At 46.8% G+C, this 19,230-nt stretch overlaps 1 pseudogene; it reads right to left on the bottom strand.

The window, feature by feature from the left end:
• Positions 1 to 19,230, bottom strand: part of LOC115180579 (IQ motif and SEC7 domain-containing protein 3-like) — a 121,047-nt pseudogene that overhangs the window by 95,545 nt on the left and 6,272 nt on the right.

Below are 19,230 nucleotides of genomic sequence, written 5' to 3'. Positions count from 1 at the left end.
CCCGCTCCCTGCAGACTAACAGAGAGGCTCTGTATGAGGACAGAAGGGAGAGGTAGAAAAGCATTCTACTGGGACGACTAGTCTCAGCTTAACCAAATGGTGCCTTTTTCACACACTGACAGACACAGACAGACAGATTGGATTTTACATAGAAATATACACACTTTCTGCATCAAAACCCTGGTTAGCATCGATATTCACCCATGTCAATATCATTCCCCTCCCTCCATCCTTCCTTCTCATTCCCCTCTCTGTAAAAGTGAGAGGTTTATGGTCCTAACACAGATTAACGGCCAGCTCTCTCTATGGTCGATGGTCGGATAGCGCTGGTCAGGTGAACGGCCCCGAGTGTTAGCTGGTTTCTGACCTGAGATGTCCTTCCATTTGTTCCGGACAGACACATATTCACCACCACACAAACCACACACACACACACACACACACACACACACACACACACACACACACACACACACACACACACACACACACACACACACACACACACAGGTATAGGGTAAGTTATTGGAGAGCTCTCTCTGTGTTCCCGGCCCCAGGTTGCCCCTCTTGTGAGTTGGACAGGTTCTGATCTACTGTGTCAATTAGTCATGACATAGCACCTGACAGCTGTAGCTCCTCACACACACACACACACACACACACAACTTTTCTCGCATCTTTTATTCATTAGCCACTGAGACATGTCAATTTCCGAGCGTGAGAGAGAAGAGTCTACCCATGCGGACAGCCCCACCACATTATGGACATATGACAGAGAGAATCCATTAGGACAACAGAGACAACATTATGGACATATGACAGAGAGAATCTATTAGGACAACAGAGACAACATTATGGACATATGACAGAGAGAATCCATTAGGACAACAGAGACAACATTATGGACATATGACAGAGAGAATCCATTAGGACAACAGAGACAACATTATGGACATATGACAGAGAGAATCTTAGATTGGTTCCTTAGAGAAATCTGCTTTCTCTCAGCAGGAAACCTATAGTTAACCTATACGATGATGTAACACAGTGCCCCAGTAGTATTAATGTCCTTGATGTGTCCTTTCTCTTTCTCTCCGCCTCCCTCTCTCCCTCTCTCTCTCTCTCTCTCTCTCTCTCTCTCTCTCTCTCTCTCTCCCCCCTCTCTCCACCTCTCCCTCTCTCTCTGTTTATCTCCGTTTATCATGCTATTGTCCATCTGTACTTATCAACAGAAGGTCAGCTATCATATTCTATCCTCACTTCAGGTGAAAACTCTATCAGTCCTTATCCACCTCAAATCCCTATCCGCTCTCTCCAACCCTACCTCCTTTATGGCTAGTAGTGCAGACCATGTGCTGAGAGACAAGCGCACACATAGACACACACACACACACACACACGCACACATAGACACACGCACACACACACACACACACACACACACACACACACACACACACACACACACAGACACACGCACACACACACAGACACACGCACACACACACACACACACGCACACACACGCACACGCACACACATGCACACACACACAGCACTTATTACCTCACCTGCCTCTCTCCACTCTCTCTTTAGTTCTCTGTGCGGGGTAGTGCAGACCACCTGCTGTGACACAGACCCAGACACAGCCCTCTCCCTCCACCTGGCCTTAGCCGCCGCGCTGCATTAAGGGGATAAGAGACAGGCTCCCTTCACCATCTCTCTTAATTATCTGTTATGGGACTCAACTCACCCACCCCAACTCCCCTTTAAACTCTCCTCTCCACTCCTCCTTCCTCACCCATAAACTGCTCACTACGCCAAATGTTCAAATGTCTCCCCTTTTAGATGGGGGAGGCAGAAAGAGGCGGGAGAGGGAGGAGAGGGAGGGGTGCAGGGAGCAGGGGGAGGCTGTCTTAGCCCAGAGCACACCAAGGCCTGCTTAGGATGCAAGAGGTGCACAGCTCAGGAATTAGAGGGAGGATATGAAACTGCTGGAACTAATAAACCTGATTTTTTCTATTATTTTCTACCCTTTCCTTCCCTCTCTCTCTCTCTCCCTCTATCCCCCTCTCTCCCTGTCAGCATGCCATCCGGTTTTTATTTTTCAAGTTGAGTGATCATCAGTGGAAAGGGTTGGGGGGTGGAGGAGTGTGGATATTATGAGGTTTGGATTTGTCACTGCCAGAAAACTTTCCTCAAAGTCAAAGAGAAAAATCTTGAAGTGCCACAATGGCTGCTTTTCAAAAACACAATCGGTATAAAAGAGCACTTTTTTTTAGCTATTTACCATATGTGTGGATTATTCGCTGCCTTTCATGACAAACAAATGACAAATGCAGTAGGAGGCTGGCAGATGTAGACATGCAAACCCATACTTGCTCTGTTACCAATGCCGGTTGGCAATAGCACAATGAAAAGGTTACGAAATCGCTGAAATCCAAATCTATTCCTGAGACCACTGCTTTCTATTCACAGCTCGCTAGTGCATATAAACAGGATATTAGCCAGGTTAGCTCTTCCTAGCATAGTATATATATAAACAGGATATTAACCATATTATCTCCTCCTAAGATAGTCTACACAGACAGGATATTAGCCAGGTTTGCTCTTCCTACCATAGTGTATACATAAACAGGATATTAACAATATTATCTCTTCCTACCATAGTGTATACATAAACAGGATATTAGCCAGGTTAGCTCTTCCTACCATAGTGTATATATAAACAGGATATTAACCATATTAGCTCTTCCTACCATAGTATATATATAAACAGGATATTAGCCAGGTTTGCTCTTCCTACCATAGTGTATATATAAACAGGATATTAGCCAGGTTAGCTCTTCCTATCATAGTGTATATATAAACAGGATATTAAGCATATTATCTCCTCCTACCATAGTGTATACATAAACAGGATATTAACAATATTATCTCTTCCTACCATAGTGTATATATAAACAGGATATTAACCATATTAGCTCTTCCTACCATAGTGTATATATAAACAGGATATTAACCATATTAGCTCTTCCTACCATAGTGTATACATAAACAGGATATTAGCCAGGTTAGCTCTTCCTACCATAGTATATATATAAACAGGATATTAACCATATTATCTCCTCCTAAGATAGTCTACACAGACAGGATATTAGCCAGGTTTGCTCTTCCTACCATAGTGTATACATAAACAGGATATTAACAATATTAGCTCGTCCTACCATAGGGTATACATAAACAGGATATCAACCATATTAGATCTTCCTAAGATAGTCTATACAGACAGGATATTAGCCAGGTTAGCCAAATTAGATTTCCTTAGCATAATACACGAGATACTACTAGCCAGGTTAGCTGAATTACCTCAACAAACCATAACTCTGTATTTGAGGGGAGAGTGAGATAAGGACAAAATAAAAAGGGATGCGCCTTCTGTCAATGACATAACTTATCCGTATTTTTTAGAAACTGAACTGTTGGTTAGGGGCTCGTAAGTAAGCATTTCACTGTAAGGTCTACCTGTTGTATTCGGCGCATGTGACTAATACAATTAGATTTCACTTGATTTGATAACTAAGATTAAATTCCCTGGTTTTCCAGAAATCCTGGTTGGAGGATTCTGAATTTCCTGCTTATTCCTTCCTGATTCCGGGATCCTCCAACCATGCTTTCGGGAAAACTAGGGAATTTATTGAAAGTTCATTTTTAGAAATACTTTTTTGAGAGAGTGTTAGTGTCACGTCCTGACCAGTAAAAGGGGTTATTTGTTATTGTAGTTTGGTCAGGGCGTGGCAGGGGGTGTTTGGTTTGTGTGTTTCGGGGTTTTTGGTTGTTAGTTGTGTGTGTTTTCACTTGTGTTTGTGGGTGGGTGTTTCCTGTATAGTCTGTGCACCTTACGGGACTGTTTTCGTCGTTTGTTTTTGTTTAAGTGTTTTTTCTTTCAATAAATAAGAAGATGATCAATATACCCGCTGCATTTTGGTCCACTCATTACGATGACTGTTACAGAACCACCCACCAAAGAAGGACCAAGCAGCGGAGGAAGGAGCAGCAGGAGAGCTACTTGGAGTCGTGGACATGGGAGGAAATATTAGATGGAAAGGGACCCTGGAGGCAGGCTGGGGAGTACCGGCGACCGAAGGAGGAGCTGGAGGAAGCTAAGAGGGAATGACGGAGGTATGAGGCATTATATCCTCCATTTCAGGAGGAGAGGAGGCAGCCCCCCAAAAAACTTTTCGGGGGGCTTACGGGGAGTTTAGTTGAGTCAGGGTGGAGCCCTGACCTAACTTCCCGGGCATACAGGAGAGAGCCGTGGAGAAAAAGGGAGCCAGTCAAGGAATCAAGCGAGGAGCTTGACGCAAGATTCCGGAGAGAGGTACTGGCGGAAAGGGCACGAAGGGGCACCTGTGTTTACTATGGGGAGCGACGGATCAAGCAAGCACCATGTTATGCGGAGATACGCACGGTATCGCCAATACGCGTACACAGCCCGGTGCGCTTGGTGAAAGCTCCTCACAGGTGTCATGCTAGAGCCAGCATTGAGTCAGGACCGGTGATGCAAGTTGCAAGCATCAGACCGCCGGTGAGGGTTCATGGCCCAGTGTATCCTGTTCCTGCTCCTTGTACTCTTCCTCCAGTGCATCAGCCCAGTCCAGAACGTCCTGTTCCTGCTCCTCGCACTAGCCCTGAGGTGCGTGTTACTAGTCTGGTGCCTCCAAAGCCAACCCCATGCACCAGGTCTCTAGTGCGCCTGCCCAGCCCAGTACGTCCTGTTCCTGCTCCTCGCACTAGCCCTGTGGTGCATGTCAATAGTCTGGCGCCTCCAAAGCCAGCCCCATGCATCAGGTCTCTAGTGCGCCTACCCAGCCCAATAAGTCCTGGTCCTGCTCCTCGCACTAGCCCTGTGGTGCGTGTCAGTAGTCTGGCGCGTCCAAAGCCAGCCCCATGCATCAGGCCTCTAGTGCACCTGCCCAGCCCAGTACGTCCTGTTCCTGCTCCTCGCACTAGCCCTGTGGTGCGGGTTACTAGTCTGGCGCCTCCTAAGCCAGCCCCACGCATCAGGCCTACAGTGCACAGTCCCCGTCCAGAGCTTCCGGCGACAGTTCCCCGTCCAGAGCTTCCGGCGACAGTTCCCCGTCCAGTGCTTCCGGCGACGCCCACAGTCCGGAACCGAGAGAGACGGCCCACGGTCCGGAGCCTGCAGAGACGGCCCACGGTCCGGAGCCTGCAGAGACGGAGACAGAGACCGACAGAGATGGCCCACAGTCCGGAACCGACAGAGACGGCCCACGGTCCGGAACCGGCAAAGACGGCCCACGGTCCGGAGCCTGCAGAGACGGCCCACGGTCCGGCGCCTGCAGAGATGGCCCACAGTCCGGCGCCTGCAGAGACGGCCCACAGTCCGCGCCTGCAGAGATGGCCCACAGTCCGGCGCCTGCAGCGACGCTCCTCAGCCCTGAGTCTCCAGCGATGCTCCTCAGCCCTGAGTCTCCAGCGACGCTCCTCAGCCCGAGGTCTCCAGCGACGCACCTCAGCCCTGAGTCTCCAGCGACGCTCCTCAGCCCGAGGTCTCCAGCGACGCACCTCAGCCCGAGGTCTCCAGCGACGCACCTCAGCCCGACGTCTCCAGCGACGCACCTCAGCCCGAGGTCTCTAGCGACGCACCTCAGACCGAGGTCTCCAGCGACGCACATCAGCCCGAGGTCTTCAGCGACGCACCTCAGCCCAGAGCCTTCAGCAGTGGTCTACAGCCCTGAGCCTTCAGAGGGGTGGGCAGGTTAGAATGGGGACTAAGGCCGGAGCCAGAGCCACCTCCGTGGTTGGAGGATTGGGGAGGGGGGGTGTAGCACGGGAGCCGTCCTTGACGGTGGCCACCCTCCCTTCCCTCCCTTTATTTTTGTGGGGGTTTTTGTGTTTAGGTGCATTCGGGGTCTGCACCTTTGGGGGGGGGTACTGTCCCGTTCTGACCAGTAAAAGGGGTTATTTGTTATTGTAGTTTGGTCAGGGCGTGGCAGGGGTTTTTTGGTTTATGTTCTAGATGATCTATTTCTATGTGTTTATCTAGCATGTCTATTTCTATGTTAGTTTTGTCAATGACCTCCAATTAGAGGCAGCTGGTTGTTGTTATCTCTGATTAGAGGCCATATTTAGTTGTGTGTGTTTTCACTTGTGTTTGTGGGTGGGTGTTTCCTGTATAGTCGTGCACCTTACGGGACTGTTTTCATCGTTTGTTTTTGTTAAGTGTTTTCTCCTTCAATAAATAAGAAGATGATCAATATACCCCGCTGCATTTTGGTCCACTCATTACGACGACCGTTACAGTTAGCTGAGCTCTGTCAGACACTGTGATGATAGGACATTTTTGAGCAGGCATATGCACCTGGAGTCCCCTATAACTCAGCACTCAGCTCCTAGGACCCCTCGTCTGCCACTCATTCCACCACACTGCACCATTACTTTCAGCCCAACGAACATTCATTACGAGTTAGGAGTTAGGAACATCCAGTATGTTGGATACTTCTGATATTTTGGATGTGGGAAAGAATCGCACTAGCGAGTGAGGGAGGGGGGAAATATGCTGCTTCAACCCAATGTTCTCAAAACTTTTCAGGACATTTCCCATGGCCTGAATTCCCTCAGTGGCCTAGAACTTTTAATTACATCCTCCACTTGCAACGGAATTGCTAATGAGGAATTCGGGCCTGGACGGTTGCCATTATTCTTAGGATCCACGCCTTTGTACTCCGACTGATTGGTTCCATCTAGGCAGTCAGTGGCCTTTTTCACTCTTAATATCTACAGATGGAGAATAGCCCGAACCATTATCTTCAAAGAGGGGTGGCCCGGGCCCTTGAGGATACTCCCATGGTAGGAGGTTAATTTCGTGTCAAGGAGTCTTCTCCTTTCAGAGATATTTCCAGGTGTGCTGTTTGCTCCCCCCCCACTGCTCCCCCCCTCCAGCCACCCCCTGCCGTGTACCCATCATGCATCTGTCTGACGCTTGTCTTGGGAGTCCTTATCTGGGCTTGACTTAGTCACTTTTCACTAGGCAGAGTGAATGGCAGAACGGGATTTGAATTCTAAAACGAACAGAGCAGTCAAAAGGTAAAAGCAGCAGAATTTAAATGGAAAATGTCTCTTCTGCTGCATGAGGCTGAGTTGAGGAGTAGGCATGGTTGCTGAGTTGAATGCAGTGGGAAGTGTTCAGTGCTGCTGAATTAAAAGCATATAACAGGAGGGGGTCCTTTTACCTCTGCCCAGATCCTGAATTATTCTGCACACTATCCTATAACACCAGTAGTTACTGGGAATCTCAAACTTGCTAATGACTTGAGTCTCATGTAGATGGGCAATGCAGAGATGGTGTTATATGGAAATATCCTGCAAGAACTTCAATATTATCATCAATTAAATGCATGATAATTCACACTCGATTTGTGTTAACACTTTGATACCAGAGATCTCGTCAGCATATGACTGAATTATTCGTGAAGGAGGATTTGAACACTGATTCAAAAGGAAGATGTTTGGTCACAGTTGCTAAGCATGCTTATCTTCTGTCATCTAATTGTATTCCGTATTATCTAATAACGGTAGGAGGTGCAAAATACAGAAAAAGCTATTTTATGAGAAATCACAAAATGTATGTTAGATTAGCATAATTGGGTGCATGCATATATTTCATGAATTAATGTGCTTTAAATATATGCTTAGGATAATCTATGTGTTATATGTATACTTTCAAAAGACATCAGTTGGGGGAATATAGGATTGTCATATGATCTATGGAACTGAAATCGCTTTAAACATCCATCAGAATTTTCATATAAATAACATGAATTATAAACAAGGTGCTGGGAATAGTTTCAGATGAGTAAACACAGAATAACCTTGCAAATACTGTTCTCTCTCTATCTCTCTTCTCTCTCTATCTCTCTCGCTCTCTCTCTCTTTCTCTCTGGATTTATCTCATTAGTTCTTTCCTATGCGTTTTGAGAAGGAGAGGCGAAAGGATGTGAATCTACGAAAGATTATTTGAAAATGTGCCTCTTTCTCCCCCTCTCTTTTTATCCACTCCTTCATTCTGTTTCATTCTGTTCCATTCTTTCCCTCTGTCCATTCTCATTCTATCATTAGTTCACATTTTAATTTCACTATTTTCATTCTATCCCACATTCTGTAATCTCTCATTCTCTCTCCTTCTTTCTCCCCCCTCATTCTCTCTCTCGTTCTTCTCCCTCTCTCATTCGCCTCTCTCGTTCTTTTCTCCCTCTCTCATTCGCTCTCTCGTTCTTTCTCCCTCTCTCATTCGCTCTCTCTCGTTCTTTCTCCCTCTCTCATTCGCTCTCTATCGTTCTTTCTCCCTCTCTCATTCGCTCTCTCGTTCTTTCTCCCTCTCTCATTCGCTCTCTCGTTCTATCTCCCCCTCTCATTCTCTCTTCGTTCTTTCGCCCTCTCTCATTCACTCTCTCGTTCTTTGTCCTCTCTCTGGGAGATACAGTGTAAATGAGATGAGCCCTAGACACCTCTTCATCCTGTTCCTTCCTCCTCAAACAGCAGAGAAAGTGCTGGTCCAGCTCTTTTAGTCTGTCCGGAGAGCCCCATTAAAGCCTTCTGATCTCACGTGGGTTTTTTACAAAGACACCCGCACTTAGTGTGTGTGTGTGTGTATGTATATTTGCACATGTGTGTGTATTGTGTGTGGAATTGTGTGTGGAATTGTGGTGTGGTGGGTGTGTGTATTTGTGTGGGTGTGGGTGTGTGTGGGTACAGTGCATTTGGGAAGTATTCAGACCCCTTGACTTATTCCACATTTTGTTACGTTACCTTATTCTAAAATGTATTCAATTGTTTTTCTTCCTCATCAATCTACACACAATACCCCATAATGACAAAGCGAAAACAGTTTTTTTTGCAATTTTGCTAAGATAAAAAAAAAGAAATATTGTTATTGCTATTGTCGCTATTGTTATTTTACTGCTGCTCTTAATTACTTGATACTGTTATTTCTTATTCTATCCATACTATTTTAAACGGCATTGGTGGTTAGGGTGGTTAGGTAATTAAGCATTTCACTGTAAGGTCTACACCTGTTGTATTCGGCGCATTTGACTAATAACATTTGATTTGATTTGACACCTGTATTTGGGGAGTTTCTCCCATTCTTCTCTGCAGATCCTCTCAAGGTCTGTCAGGTTGGATGGGGAGCGTCGCTGCAGAGCTATTTTCAGGTCTCTCCAGAGATGTTCGATTGGGATCAAGTCCAGGATCTGGCTGGGTCACTCAAGGACATTCAGAGACTTGTCCCAAAGCCACTCCTGCATTGTCTTGGCTGTGTGCTTAGGGTTGTTGTCCTGTTGGAAGGTGAACCTTCTCCCCAGTCTGAGGTCCTGAGCAGTCAGGAGCAGGTCATCAAGGATTTCTCTGTACTTTGCTCCTTTCATCTTTGCTTCAATCCTGACTAGTCTCCCTGTCCCTGCCGCTGAAAAACATCCCCACAGCATGATGCTGCCACCACCATGCTTCACCATAGGGATGGTGCCAGGTTTCCTCCGTGCCAGGTTTCCTCCAGACGTGACACTGGCATTCAGGCCAAAAGAGTTTTAATCTTGGTTTCATCAGACCAGAGAATCTTGTTTCTCATGGTCTGAGAGTCCTTTAGGTGCCTTTTGGCAAACTCCAAGCGGGCTGTCATGTGCCTTTTACTGAGGAGTGGCTTTTGTCTGGCCACTCTACCATAAAGGCCTGATGGTGGAGTGCTGCAAAGATGGTTGTCCTTCTGGAAGGTTCTCCCATCTCCACAGAGGATCTCTAAGCTCTGTCAGAGTGACCATCAGGTTCTTGGCCACCTCCCTGACCAAGGCCCTTCTCCCCTGATTGCTCAGTTTGGACAGGCAGGTGGTTCCAAAACTTCTTCCATTTAAGAATGATGGAGGCCACTGTGTTCTTGGGGACCTTCAAGGCTACAGAAATGTTTTGGTACCCTTCCCCAGATCTGTGCCTCGACACAATCCTGTCTCGGAGCTCTACAAACAATCGGAGCTCTACAAAAAAAAAAAACAGGATGCAACTGAGCTCAATTTCGAGTCTCATAGCAAAGGGTCTGAATGTCAAAAAAAACTATTTCGCTCTGTCATTATGGGGTATTGTGTGTAGATTGATGAGGAACAAAATTAATTAAATACATTTTTGAATAAGGTTGTAACATAACAAAATGTGGAAAAAAGGGGTCTGAATACTTTCCGAATGCAGCAGTGTATTCGTGGGTGTGTATATAATTGTGTAAGTGTGTGTGTATATTGTGTTTGTGTGTGTTTATATTTGTGTGTGTGTGTGTGTGTGTGTGTGTGTGTGTTGTGTGTGTGTGTGGTGTGTGTGTGTGTGTGTGTGTGTGTGTGTGTGTGTGTGTGTCTGCTGGGATGATGCCTGTAGCATGTGTGAGCTTTTACGTGGAGGCTGTTTCTGCAGCTCTCTCCCAATCTCCTTATCCCTCTCTCCCCACCATCTTCTCCTCACACTCTCATCGCCCTCTCGTTCTGGGAGGTTCACAGATGCTCCGTGCTAAAACAACTATTAGAGGACAATATAGAGACGTCCTTTAATGACTACATCTGTGTATTCTAATCTGGGGATCATGGCATACAGTTTCTTCTTCCCCTCCCAGGCTTATCTCGGCTTTCTGTGGATATGGACCATATAAGGGGAGAGGAGCCAGCCGCAGATAAAAGAGAAAGCTATTTTTGGGCGCAAAGACAAACAGAAGGTGACAGGCGCTCTGCAGAACAGAGGCGGTAACCACAGCTGCAGGGAGGGAGAGAGGGGGAGGAAAAGGGCGGAGAGAGAGATGGTGTAAATAGAGAAATATGTTTAGTGTGAATGATAGAGAATGATGATATGTAGTCAGAAGAGAGTCAGAAAGAGAGAGAGGCAGAGAAAAGAGAGATGCAAGCTGAGAGCAGTGAAAATCATTGAGAAACTTACAGAAGATACTTCCCTTTTTAATTGGGAGAACTGATGAGGTCTTTCTTTTCTCATATTTTTAAGCCTCCTTTAATGAAGTGCTGTCTCATGGTGAGATCCATGATTGTAAACCCCCACCCTTATGTGTGTGTGTCATGTAAGAGCATTGTTTGTCCATGGACGAATTTTTGTCAGTTCACTCCCATTCGCCGATCACGTGCTAGATGTTAGCAATAGCATCATCACCTAATGTCCACGACTTCTTTCACTAACCCATCTGGGTGAGGAGGGAATGGTTGGGTACTCACACATTGAAAAGGTTGAGGCCGATGCGGTAGAGGCGCTTGCGCATGACGTCGGTGGAGAGTGTGGCGACTTGCAGCTGGCCGGGTTTCGCAGTGGTAGCGAGGCAGGCTGAGGATCATGGCCTGCAAGGCCTCCTTAGATGAAGCCGCCGATGCCGAGCGTGCCTCCGTAGAAGTGCTGTTGCTGCTGCTTATCTGCTCGGAACTGTTTTCAGCCGTCTCCGAGCTGCTCCGCTTGGCCTCCAGTGCCTCGGTGGATGGGGAGGGTGCACCATCCTGGGGTTGAGGTGGCTGACGGGCTGGACAACCCACTCCGGGGTCGGGGGTTGGCTAGTTTGTCCAGGGGGGTCAAGGGGGGTGCTGGCCCTCCTCCTCCTCTAGCTCCTCTTCACTGGGCGGGGGGCGCAGGGAAGTCGGCGTCCTGCCCCTTCCTTCTACCACTGGTTCCGGGGGCGGAGGGGGCTCGTGGGAGGGACAGGAGGGTCTGTGGGTTCGGCGGGGACCTCTTCAGGGGAGGAGGGGAGTGTTGTTTTAGGGGTGAGGGCGGGGGAGCGGTGGGCATGGTGGGGTGGTGGCTGCGCCCCCCGCTGCTGCTGGACGCAGTTGCCCATGGAGACAGAGGCCGATGACTCCATGACAGAGGAGGACATGCGGAAGTTCTGATTGTCGATCTGAACGGTCACGTCCGCGGAAGGCCATCAGCAGCTTGCTGGCGCTGCGGGGCAGGTCGCCTGTATCTCCCCACCTGACATGCTCTGGAGAAAAGCCTGGTCCAACCCTCCTCCTCCCACTTCCCTCCTCCCCCGGCCGCACTGAGGACTTGGCACTGAACTGGTAGGCCCCTCCTTCCTGGAGGGAGCACATGGTCTTCAGGCTCCAGTTGCTGAGTGCGTCGTCGATGGACTTTGCCAGCGATGCACCTGCTCTGTGAATGAGTCCTCCAGGTCGGTCAGGGTGCCGCCCACTGTGGTGGCAGTGATGGCGAACGCACCAGGGGATACCCCCAGGCTGCAGCCTTCGGCCAGCCCGCTCGGCGGAGAAGCCTCAGCGTTCTGCACGCGCACCTTTCGCATGGAGATGCGCCGCGGCAGCGACTCTCCAGCAGGGAGTTGCGGATCTTCTCGAAGTTCTTGCTGAGCTGGTACGGCGGAAGGCGGTCTGGATCTTGGTGGCAGCGCGGCGGGATGAGGTGGCCACCATATTTGTGCTCTAACATTTCGATCTGGAAAACAAGAGGAGAGGGAGACAGGAGAGGTATGAGTGAACTGAGCTGCTTGGATATTTGAACGCTACATGCAGCAGTTAACAGTACAAGGCAGTTGGGTTACAAAACATTCTATGACATGAAGAGGGGATTTGGCTGTAGGCAGAGGAGTTGGAGATAAAAGCAGGGAGACACAGAAATACAAAGCACATACATAATACCACTTAGCACTGGTTCTCCCTCAAGATGAACAACATGCCGTCTACACACCAGCATCCACATTTACAAACATGCCCTGAATACCTCTTCTCTAAATTGCCAAAAATACAATGGACTAATGAATCTGATATTTTCCACTCAAATCAGGCTGCAGTTACTCCAAATGACAAGAGGGACCATGACGACCTTTGAAACACAATGACATTGATAGGATCTAATGTAAATGGACATGAACCTGAACATGTAAACGTTAAGGTCACAAAAATGGACGGACAATTTAACACTCCTCACACAAAAAAATGTCATTAGAGAGGAAAAATATGGACACTGAACATTTACTCAGAGCAAAGAAAAGTAATGGTGGGTGACAAGATGCCGCACATGTGGCACCTACGAGACCCACAATCCTTTTAGTGTACAGCGGGATCAATCCGCACGGAAGAGAGGCTGCCTTATAATAACAGTTTTTACACTTTCAATATTCACCCTTTCCAGCTCCATGGTGCACAGATATCAATATCAGAGTTGAAAGAGTGTCACGTCCTGACCAGTATAAGGGGTTATTTAATTGTAGTTTGGTCAGGGCGTGGCAGGGTGTGTTTGTTTTGTGTTGTCAGGGTTTTTGGGTATTGTTCTATGTTTTGTATTTCTATGTTCTTTCTATGTTGTGTATTTCTTTGTTTGGCCTGGTATGGCTCTCAATCAGGGACAGCTGTACATTGTTTTTTGATGGGAGCCATACTTAGGTAGCCCTTTTTCCACCTCTTTTGTGGGAAGTTGTTTTTGCACTGCTGTGGTTTGCCTGCAAACTGTCTAGCTGTCGTTCATTTTTTCTTGTTTTGTGTAGTGTTCAAATAAGTTAAGATGAGCATTCACATTCCCGCTGCGTTTTGGTCCCATTCCTACGACGAACGTGACAAAGAGAGGGAGGTCAAGAGAGAGAGGGAGGTAAAGAGAGAGGGCGCTAAGAGAGGAAGTAAAGATACGGTAAGAGAGAGAGGGAGGTAAAGAGAGAAGTAAAGAGAGAGGTAAAGAGAGAGAGGGAGGTAAAGAGAGGGAAGTAAAGAGAGAAGTAAAGAGAAGGGAGGTAAAGAGAGAGAGGGAGGTAAAGAGAGGGAAGTAAAGAGAGAAGTAAAGAGAAAGGGAGGTAAAGAGAGAGAGGGAGGTAAAGAGAGGGAAGTAAGAGAGAGGTAAGAGAGAGAGAGGTAAAGAGAGAGAGGGAGGTAAAGAGAGAGAGGGAGGTAAAGAGAGAGGGAGGTAAAGAGAGGGAAGTAAAGAGAGAGGTAAAGAGAGAGAGAGTAATGAGAGAGGGAGGTAAAGAGAGAGAGGGAGGTAAAGAGAGAGGGAGGTAAAGAGAGGGAAAGAGAGAGAGGGTGGTAGAGAGAGGGAAGTAAAGAGAGAGGTAAAGAGAGAGGGAGGTAAAGAGAGAGAGGGAGGTAAAGAGAGAGAGGGAGGTAAAGAGAGAGAGGGAGGTAAAGAGAGAGGGAGGTAAAGAGAGGGAAGTAAAGAGAGAGGTAAAGAGAGAGAGAGGTAAAGAGAGAGGGAGGTAAAGAGAGAGAGGGAGGTAAAGAGAGAGGGAGTTAAAGAGAGAGAGGGAGGTAAAAAGAGAGAGGGAAACAGAATGAGGGAATGAGTTAGAAGAGGGTAAGAGGGTAGAATATGAAGGAGAAATGAAATGACAAATGAAAGGTGCCTGTATGAAGGAGGCATTATGTGATAGGTATTATCAATTTAATAATAAAAATTGTGTCTGTTTTAGGTTGGCACACATTCTATTATATATACACTGCTCACAAAAAATAAAAGGGAACCTGTAAACAACACAATGTAACTCCAAGTCAATCACCCTTCTGGTGAATCAAACTGTCCCTTAGGAAGCAACACTGATTGACAATACATTTCACATGCTGTTGTGCAAATGGAATAGACAACAGGTGGAAATTATAGGCATTAGCAAAGACACCCCCAATAAAGGAGTGGTTCTGCAGGTGGTGACCACAGACCACTTCTCAGTTCCTATCTTCATGGCTGATGTTTTGGGTCCTTTGAATGCTGGCGGTGCTTTCACGCTAGTGGGAGCATGAGACGAAGTCTACAACCTACACAAGTGGCTCAGGTAGTGCAGCTCACCAGGATGGCACATCAATGCGAGCTGTTGGCAAGAAGGTTTGCTGTGTCTGTCAGTGTAGTGTACAGAGCATGGAGGGCGCTACCAGGAGACAGGCCAGGTACATCAGGAGACGGGAGGAGGCCGTAGGAGGGCACAACCCAGCAGCAGGCAGGACCGCTACCCTTCCGCCTTTGTGCAAGGAGGAGCAGGAGGAAGCACTGCCAGAGCCCTGCCAAAATGACCCTCCAGCAGGCCCCAAATGTGCATGTGTCTGCTCAAACGGTCAGAAAACATACTCCATGAGGGTGGTATGAGGGCCCCGACATCCACAGGTGGGGTTGTGCTTACAGCCCAACACCATGCAGACGTTTGGCATTTGCCAGAGAACACCAAGATTGGCAAATCGCCACTGGCGCCCTGTGCTCTTCACAGATAAAGCAGGTTCACACTGAGCACATGTGAACAGACGTGACAGAGTCTGGAGACGCCGTGGGTATGATTCTGCTGCCTGCACATCCTCCAGCATGACCGGTTTGGCGGTGGGCTCAGTCATGGTGTGGGGTGTGCATTTCTTTGGAGGGGCCGCACAGCCCTCCATGTGCTCGCCAGAGGTAGCCTGACTGCCATTAGGTACCGAGATGAGATCCTCAGACCCCTTGTGAGACCATATGCTGGTGCGGTTGGCCCTGGGTTCCTCCTAATGCAAGACAATGCTAGACCTCATGTGGCTGGAGTGTGTCAGCAGTTCCTGCAAGAGGAAGGCATTGATGCTATGGACTGGCCCGCACGTTTCCCAGACCTGAATCCAATTGAGCACATCTGGGACATCATGTCTCGCTTCCATCCACCAACGCCACGTTGCACCACAGACTTGTCCAGGAGTTGGCGGATGCTTTAGTCCAGGTCTGGGAGGAGATCCCTCAGGAGACCATCCGCCACCTCATCAGGAGCATGCCCAGGCGTTGTAGGGAGGTCATACAGGCACGTAGAGGCCCACCACACACTACTGAGCATCAATTTTAACTTGTTTAAGGACATTACATCAAAGTGGATCAGCCTGTAGGGTGGTTTTCCACTTTAATTTTGAGTGTGACTCCAAATCCAGACCTCCATGGTTTGATAAATTGGATTTCCATTGATTATTTTTGTGTGATTTTGTTGTCAGCACATTCAACTATGTAAAGAAAAAAGTATTTAATAAGATTATTTCATTCATTCAGATCTAGGATGTGTTAGTTTAGTGTTCCCTTTATTTTTTGAGCAGTGTATATCAGTTTGCATGCGAAGTATTCACCCCCTTGGAATTTTTCCTTTTTGTTGCCTTACAACCTGGAATTAAAATAGATTTTTGGGGGGCGCACATTTGATTTACACAACATGCCTACCACTTTGAAGATTCAAAATATTTTTATTGTGAAACAAATTCAGAAAAAAGACAACAAAAACTGAAAACTTGAGCATACATAACTATTCACCCCCCCAGAGTCAATACTTTGTAGAGCCACCTTCTGCAGCAATTACAGCTGCAAGTCTCTTGGGGTATGTCTCTATAACTTGGCACATCTAGCCACTGGGATTTTTATCCATTCTTCATGGCAAAAACTGCTCCAGCTCTTCTTCAAGTTGGATGCTTTCCGCTGGTGTATAGCAATCTTTAACTCATTCCACAGATTCTCAATTGATTGAGGTCTGGGCTTTGACTAGGCCATTCCAAGACATTTAAATGTTTCCCCTTAAACCACTCGAGGTGTTACATTAGCACTATACTTAGGGTCATTGTCCTGTTGAACGTGAACTTCTGTCCCAGTCTCAAATCTCTGGGAGACTGAAACAGGTTTCCCTCAAGAATTTCCCTGTATTTAGCGCCATCCATCATTCCTTCAATTCTGACGAGTTTCCCAGTCCCTGCCGATGAAAAACATCCTCACAGCATGATGCTGCCACCACCATGCTTCACTGTGGGGATGGTGTTCTCGGGGTAATTAGAGGTTTTGGGTTTGCTCCAGACGTAGCATTGCATTGATGGCCAAAAAGCTCAATTTTAATCTCATCTGACCAGAGTAACTTCTTGCATATGTTTGGGGAATCTCCCACATGCCTTTTGGCAAACACCAAACATGTTTGCTTATTTTTTCTGGACACTCTTCCGTAAAGCCCAGCTCTGTGGAGTGTACGGCTTAAAGTGGTCCTATGGACAGATACTCCAATCTCCGCTGTAGAGCTTTGCAGCTCCTTCAGGGTTATCTTTGGTTTCTTTGCTGCCTCTCTGATTAATTCCCTCCTTGCCTGGTCCCGTGAGTTTTAGTGGGCGGCCCTCTCTTGGCAGGTTGGTTGTTGGTGCCATATTCTTTAAAACATTTTTATAATGGATTTATGGTGCTCCGTTGGGATGTTCAAGAGTTTCAGATATTTTTGATAACCGAACCCTGATCTATAATTATCCACAACTTTGTCCCTGACCTGTTGGAGAGCTACCTTGGTCTTCATAGTGCCGCTTGCTGGTGGTGCTCCTTGCTTAGTGGTGTTGCAGACAGATCATGTTGAACACTTAGATTACACACAGGTGGACTTATTTTAACTAATTATGTGACTTCTGAAGGTAAATTGGTTTGTGGCAGATTCTTATTTAGGGGCTTCATAGCAAAGGGGGGTGAATACATATTGCACGCAGAACCTTTCCGTTTTTTTAAAAAAAATTTTTAAAACAAGTTATATTCTTCATTTCACTTCACCATTTGGACTATTTTGTGTATGTCCAGCACATGAAATCCAAATAAAAATCCATTTAAATTACAGGTTGTAAGCAACAAAATAGGAAAAACACCAGAGGGGGTGAATACTTTTGCAAGGCACTGGTAATATTATAATATTATGGGTGCTTGTATTTGTCCTATGTCATAGGTACAAGTGTGTATTACCACATATGTGAATTGGAAATATGTTTTTTGCTGTCGCAACTCCCCCTGAAGTACCCTCGGAGAGTGGGGTGACAGATACAGTCTTCAGCAGCATGGTATTATACAGTATAGTAGAGTGGGGGTCACAGATACGGTCTTCAGCAGCATGGCGTATTATAACAGTATCGTAGAGGTGGGGTGACAGATACGGTTCCTTCAGCAGCATGGTATTATACAGTATAGTAGAGTGGGTGTCACAGATACGTCTTCAGCAGCAGATGGTATTATACAGTATTGTAGAGTGGGGGTGACAGATACGGTCTTCAGCAGCATGGTATTATACAGTATCGTAGAGTGGGGTCACAGATACGGTCTTCAGCAGCATGGTATTATACAGTATTGTAGAGTGGGGTCACAGATACGGTCTTCAGCATGGTATTATACAGTATAGTAGAGTGGGGTCACAGATACGGTCTTCAGCAGCATGGTATTATACAGTATAGTAAGTGGGGTCACAGATACGGTCTTCAGCAGCATGGTATTTTACAGTATCGTAGAGTGGGGTCACAGATACGGTCTTCAGCAGCATGGTATTTTACAGTATCGTAGAGTGGGGTCACAGATACGGTCTTCAGCAGCATGGTATTATACAGTATCGTAGAGTGGGGTCACAGATACGGTCTCCAGCAGCATGGTATTATACAGTATCGTAGAGTGGGGTCACAGATACGGTCTTCAGCAGCATGGTATTATACAGTATTGTAGAGTGGGGTCACAGATACGGTCTCCAGCAGCATGGTATTATACAGTATAGTAGAGTGGGGTCACAGATACGGTCTTCAGCAGCATGGTATTATACAGTATAGTAGAGTGGGGTCACGGCCAGGGTCTTCAGCAAGAGATGCTGATAGTAAATGATCTTGACAGAAAAAAAGGCATATTTAGAGAGGGGAGAAAAATGATGTTACTATCTGTCTCATATCTGTGGTGGCCAAAATTGCCTTCAAATAAATCAGAACCACTATCTGTGGGTGCAATTGAGATGCACTCTACTCTCTCGTCTACACTGAATCACCTGAAAGCTATTAATTGTGCCTGGAAATAAATGACTGTGAGGATAAAAAGGCAGTTCTGATTTGATTTGGGGAAGGGAAAAAAAAAAATGCATGGAACCTTTCCCAACTCTCTTCACAGAACAATCAATTCTATATATTTCTTAAGTTTCCTTTGCATGTGAGGGCTGTGGCAATCTCTGGCCTATGGATGTGGTCAGTTATACCCTCTTCAGTTAATTAAACTGTGTCAACCCTTTACCACTATCCCTATGGGCTGAACTCTCCAATTGTTCCTGAGAACATAGAAAATGTGGTGCTATTCTCCATCTTGCCACTAGGTTTTCTCGACATATGTCTGCTCAGTTGAGGACTTGAGCCGAGGACAGGATCCGGAATATATATGGATTAAGTCAATTCACGTCAAATATCCCCACTGTGTCTCAAAGGCCAATTGGGTGAATGGTTTTAGAAGGGA

Source organism: Salmo trutta, chromosome 40 (genome assembly GCF_901001165.1).
Source record: "Salmo trutta chromosome 40, fSalTru1.1, whole genome shotgun sequence".
NCBI lineage: Eukaryota > Metazoa > Chordata > Actinopteri > Salmoniformes > Salmonidae > Salmo > Salmo trutta.
The sequence above is the reverse complement of the archived record's forward strand: the minus strand, read 5'-3'. Positions and strand labels throughout refer to the sequence as shown.